At 38.2% G+C, this 4,961-nt stretch overlaps 2 protein-coding genes across 2 annotated transcripts in view; both read left to right on the plus strand.

Annotated features, from left to right (window-relative positions):
• Window positions 1-4,961, plus strand: part of ankrd11 (ankyrin repeat domain 11) — a 213,603-nt gene that overhangs the window by 14,026 nt on the left and 194,616 nt on the right. The window lies entirely within an intron of this gene.
• Window positions 3,800-4,961, plus strand: part of LOC107730110 (E3 ubiquitin-protein ligase UBR5-like) — a 149,033-nt gene continuing 147,871 nt past the window's right edge. Inside the window, exon 1 of the mRNA XM_016540841.1 lies at window positions 3,800-3,804. The gene's annotated coding sequence lies outside the window, so the exon portion shown is untranslated. The remainder of the gene's footprint in view (window positions 3,805-4,961) is intronic.

A 4,961-nucleotide genomic window follows, 5' to 3' on the forward strand; every position in this document is an offset into this window, starting at 1 on the left:
TCATCATGTCCTCCTTTTTTTTTACCCTAATAAAAGTTATAGGAGCATTAAATAGTTAATAAAGAAACTTCATTCTAATGCTCATTATTATTATTCTAATGCCAATGATTAACTACTCTAATAACAGCGTTCATTTCAATCCGACATTCAAATTAAAATATTGAATAATATTTATAACAGAAGCAGTGTTTCCCACAGACTTGCAGTCTCTGGCAGCAGGAGGCGCTTGTAAAGAGGGAGAGATAGATGTTTCCCTGGTAACGGCTGTAATCAAATAAGCACTGCTCTCACAAACGCTGCTCAGGCATTACAGGCAAGATAAAATTAAAATGACATCCACAATTTTCTGAAGACAGTCGGTTTCCTTCAGAAATACAGTGATATAAAAACACCCGCACCGGGTTTTCGACTTGACACGTGCAGTGCTCATGTTTATTCAACGAAGTCAAAGCCTTTTGGAAAATCTATTTGTGGCGGTCAGTTTTGATATTGTGGCAGGCAGCCACTAATAAATCAATGTATGGGAAACACAAGATCTAAATATTAAAAATGAAAATGAAACTTACCTGCTTGAACTCTATCATTTGATCTGGGTGTCTTTAAAGTGTTTTGTTAGTTTGGTGTGTTTCCTCCTTTTGATGTCGCCATGTCTCAGTGCTTTTATGAAGATCCTTTCAGATAGCGCACCTTTCAGATAGCGCATCAAGAACCGGGTTGACCTTGTACTCGGTACCACCGGTACTTTAAAAAACCTGGTACCGTAACGTTTTCATTTTTTTAGTACTGACTTGGTACCGAAGTACCGGGTCTTTTGACAACACTAATTGCACAAATTGAGTCATCAGATATGTAAATATAGTTGCGCAGGAAAAAATACTTACACATTTACATACCTCGGGTCTGTAGCGACCCTATACACTTTTTACAAAAAATTAATCGGAAAACAGGCATTCTTTTATATTTTACTATTTTTTTCTTGCTATATTGTTTATAATGAATAGATTGATGAATACTAAGAAAGTTCATGTCTAACTTAAAAAAATTAAGGAGGGAGAGGGTAGAGAATGATGTCCCGGGTCGCTAAAGACCCTAGGTATGCATTTAAGGGTTAAAATGCCTACATTAACAATACAGTGTATGTTCAATATGACCTTATATCGTGTTACAGAATACTGGTACATGTCTGTCTACCTTCAAAATCATAAGATTATGGTGTTACAATTTATGTTGTTTACACTTAAGTTGTAATGGACATGAAAGAGGTGAAACTTGTTTGGTTACTGATGATTTCTGTTTTTACCCTGTTGATCAAGTGAAATTCAGCTCTAAATAAGCTGTATATGGATGCTGATGGCAGGGGATGCAGAAGATTCACTTGTGTGGGCAGATGTGAGTGAGGTCGTGGAGGGGGTTGGGCAGCAGGAGACAGCGGTTGTTTTGATTGGATGTGCTGAGGGCTGAGTAATACATTATCTTTATGAGCGGCACAGGCTGTTGTTGGCTTACTGTTTACCAGCAGATACTGTTCTTCAGTTGCGGAGATGTTGTATCAGACCTACGCTGTTTAGTGTTTTGTTTCTGGTGTTTTTTGATATAGAAGTGGTTTTCTCAATCTCATTTTGAGTTCTCTGGAATCAGCCACTACCTTTGTGTCCTGTTGCACCATCTCTCAAACATATCATAGTACCATGAATTTCATTCACTATCACTGCTTTCAGGATCACATTTGCTCAGGTTTACATTGGGCCATTTTCTAAATTGAAGAGCACTTCCTGCGGGCTGCTGGCTGCCGCTCGGCTCTTCTTGTGATGTGTGGGGGTGGGGAAGCGTGGCTCGGCTGAATCTCAATGACTGGGCCCTTTAGCAGCACTGTCCTTTTGATGGGGCAGCTGCAGCCATTCAATCGGCCTATTTACATTGAAATGCAGGGACAGGAAGGGGGGAGGGCCGAAGCCTGTGCGTGACTGAAAAGCATACCTAACCAAAGACCAAAGAGAGGAGGTCCACTGCGGGGCTCTGACACCTCTTTGTTTTCGGCATCCCTGGTGCCTTGTGCATTGCACAAAGGCTTTAAGCACCCTACTTTGACCACTGCGCTCATTTCCACTACTCAGCTTTTTACATTTCTTTCACGCAGACTGTCTGTAGTCTGTCTGTCGGCACCTTTGAAATGGTCACTGAAAGAGACATTTAAAGAGCAGGTCATATGGGTTTTGGAAAAATATCTCTTTTGCAGTTTATAACGTAGCTATCCTTAAATGAAAACAATCTGCAAAGTTGTTAATCAAAAAAGTGCATGATAAATAAAGATATTGTCTCTCAAAAGAGAGAGTCGATTCTGAATCGCCTTAACGAGTCGTCATATTTTCGAATCTTTTGCCTGTTACCGGTATACGTCACTGGGTAACACATTTGCATAATCCCCGCCTGCCCGCGAAATATGAACAGAGTATTTCTGCCCACAAACACCTGCCCACAAACACTTCCACTAGTTAGTGTGTTTACATCATGTTGAGAAGATGCTGTGTTCAAGTATACCACAGAAATACAATTCAAACCTTTTGTTGTAATGCATGTCATTTTACCAAGGAGTCAAGGACTGCTTCTCTAATTTTGACTTTTATCTTCGTCGGCTTCTAATCTTCTTTATTTGGACTAACAAGCTCTCCGAACCACAACCTGTAAGTACGATTGATACGTTATGTGTACATTTTCAATTGGGTGCTCAAAATCAAGTTTTTGTGCTAATATGGGATGTATACCTAGTGCAGCTTTAGGTTTCCAGTCAACTGATCTGTGCTATTTATCATTTCATCTGAATGGATGTGCAACGCACCTGTATTTAACGTACCGTAAACCTGTCTTACTGAAGTAGTTCCTAAGAATGTGTCGATTAATGTAAACTGACGTTGTTCTAATTCGTTTAATAATAAAGAATGTAGTGTAGCACACAGACTTTATAATCATTGTGAAATTGCTGTTTATTTTGCTGCACCGGCAATTATAGGGTTAATGTGGGAGAGACGAGCGAGTTAGTTAGGCTGGTGCGCCTGTGATACAGCTGTTCTGCGTTCTGATTAAAAGTTAAGACAGAGCGTCTTTTGTCTGTCATTCTTCAAACATTACAGTAGACATATTTTGGTTTACAAACTATACTGTTTCATCAGATAATATTAAATGTGTATTCTGAAAAAATACAATGTTTTCTGACCTTAGATGCATTTAAACCTGTTGTAGGGGACTCCAACACAATATTAGGACACTTTAAAATACAATATGACCTCTTTAAAGTACACGTCTGTAAAGAAATAACTTGTCGAAAATTCTATTGAGATTTTTTTTCATCTTTTATTTTACATGTGTGTCCTTTCAAACCTGTATGCTGGTGTTGTTTTTATTAAAAAATTTTTTTTTTCAGCAAAACTTTAAAGAATATTTATGCAGCACTACACCAATTTCCACGTCTTCTGAAGCTATACTATACCTTTTTGTGGGAAACTCTTTGAAATGGAATCATTATTCACTAAAAATATCTCCGTCTGACAAAGCTATGAAACAGGAAATTAAAAGTGAGGTTCAGCTAGGTTCACCAGATTCAACACCAATGATGGCATAGCACAATTGGCATGCCATGTGCTATAATGTGATGAGCTGCTTAGAATATGTGGAAAGGAGAATGAGATTTGTGAGCTGCAGCAGAAGGCTGAAGTATCAGTCTAGCATATATCAACCTAAATTTTGGTCTGTTCCTCATCAAAAACTGTCATATGGCTTTGAGACATGGAATATAGTGCATTCATCTTTGTTATAGCTGTGGTGTTTGATTAGAAGACAGAAACAGCAGGGCTCCAGACTAACATTTGAGAGCAGTGGCACCAGCGCCACTAAGTTTTACGGATGGTGGCGCCAGGAGCAGATTTGGTAGCGCTGTGCGGGAGTATTAAAATATAGATAATTTAATCATAAAATTGATTTGACAGTAAAGAACTAAGCTTGAGTTAAGATGCATACAAAATGTACTTTTATTAACAGTAACAGGTGCAAAATCAAATGTTTATATAGAAAAAATATATATTCCACTATTATTAAATGTACCATTATTCTTCTAGTATATGGAACTGACCAACTTCAGTGATTATGTGTGATTTAGTAGCAAATTGAAGAAAAGTTTGTTTTTCAAGGCACTTTGTGACTTTTTTTACTTCATACACAAAAAAAAGTGTAAAATTCTGACAAAATCTGATTTCTTGATGAGTTTATATTTTATAATAGTGATTTTATAATTTCAAAATATAGAGGAAAAAGTAGAAATGAATGACTTGTACGTCAATAAGTGCTCCTCTGCTGCCGTCTACTGGTTATAATTGTGATTATGTATTTTTTAAATTTTACGTAAGTGTTTGATTACCACAAAGTATATTTTGGTCATCCCATTAAAAATAACATTCAAACTGGATCATTTTAGAGCTTTAAAGTGCTGGAAATAGTTGTGTGAAATGCTTGAAAGTCATTGAAAAGTGCTTGAATTTCTCTCTCAAAAGGTTGTACAAACCCTGAAATGAATGATGTAATGCATTCAACTATTTCTACCACAACACCATGGTTACAGTTAGCATTACCGCTTCTGGTTTCCTGACGTATGTCAGCACTGTTTATAACGGAGATTTCTGTGCAGAATTCAAACTCTTCTCACTGGATCTCGCAGCGCTGTTGTATCTGTGCAGTAACAGTGTCACAATCAACTTTGGCTCCCGAGTAAGCTGTTCTGAGCTCGGACAAGTTTGTTTGCGTCGCCATCCGAGCTAGGGCTGCACGATAAATCGAAATGGAATCGAGATTGCGATTCGACAGAAGCTGCGATTGTCATGCGTATCTTTCAGTGAAGCACGGTTCTGTGATCAGAAGTAAATCTCCATCCAAAGGCCAGAGGGCGCTCTCGCGCTGAAACTCCAAATACGCCT

Source organism: Sinocyclocheilus rhinocerous, unplaced genomic scaffold (genome assembly GCF_001515625.1).
Source record: "Sinocyclocheilus rhinocerous isolate Xijiao unplaced genomic scaffold, SAMN03320098_v1.1 scaffold36, whole genome shotgun sequence".
Classification (NCBI taxonomy): domain Eukaryota; kingdom Metazoa; phylum Chordata; class Actinopteri; order Cypriniformes; family Cyprinidae; genus Sinocyclocheilus; species Sinocyclocheilus rhinocerous.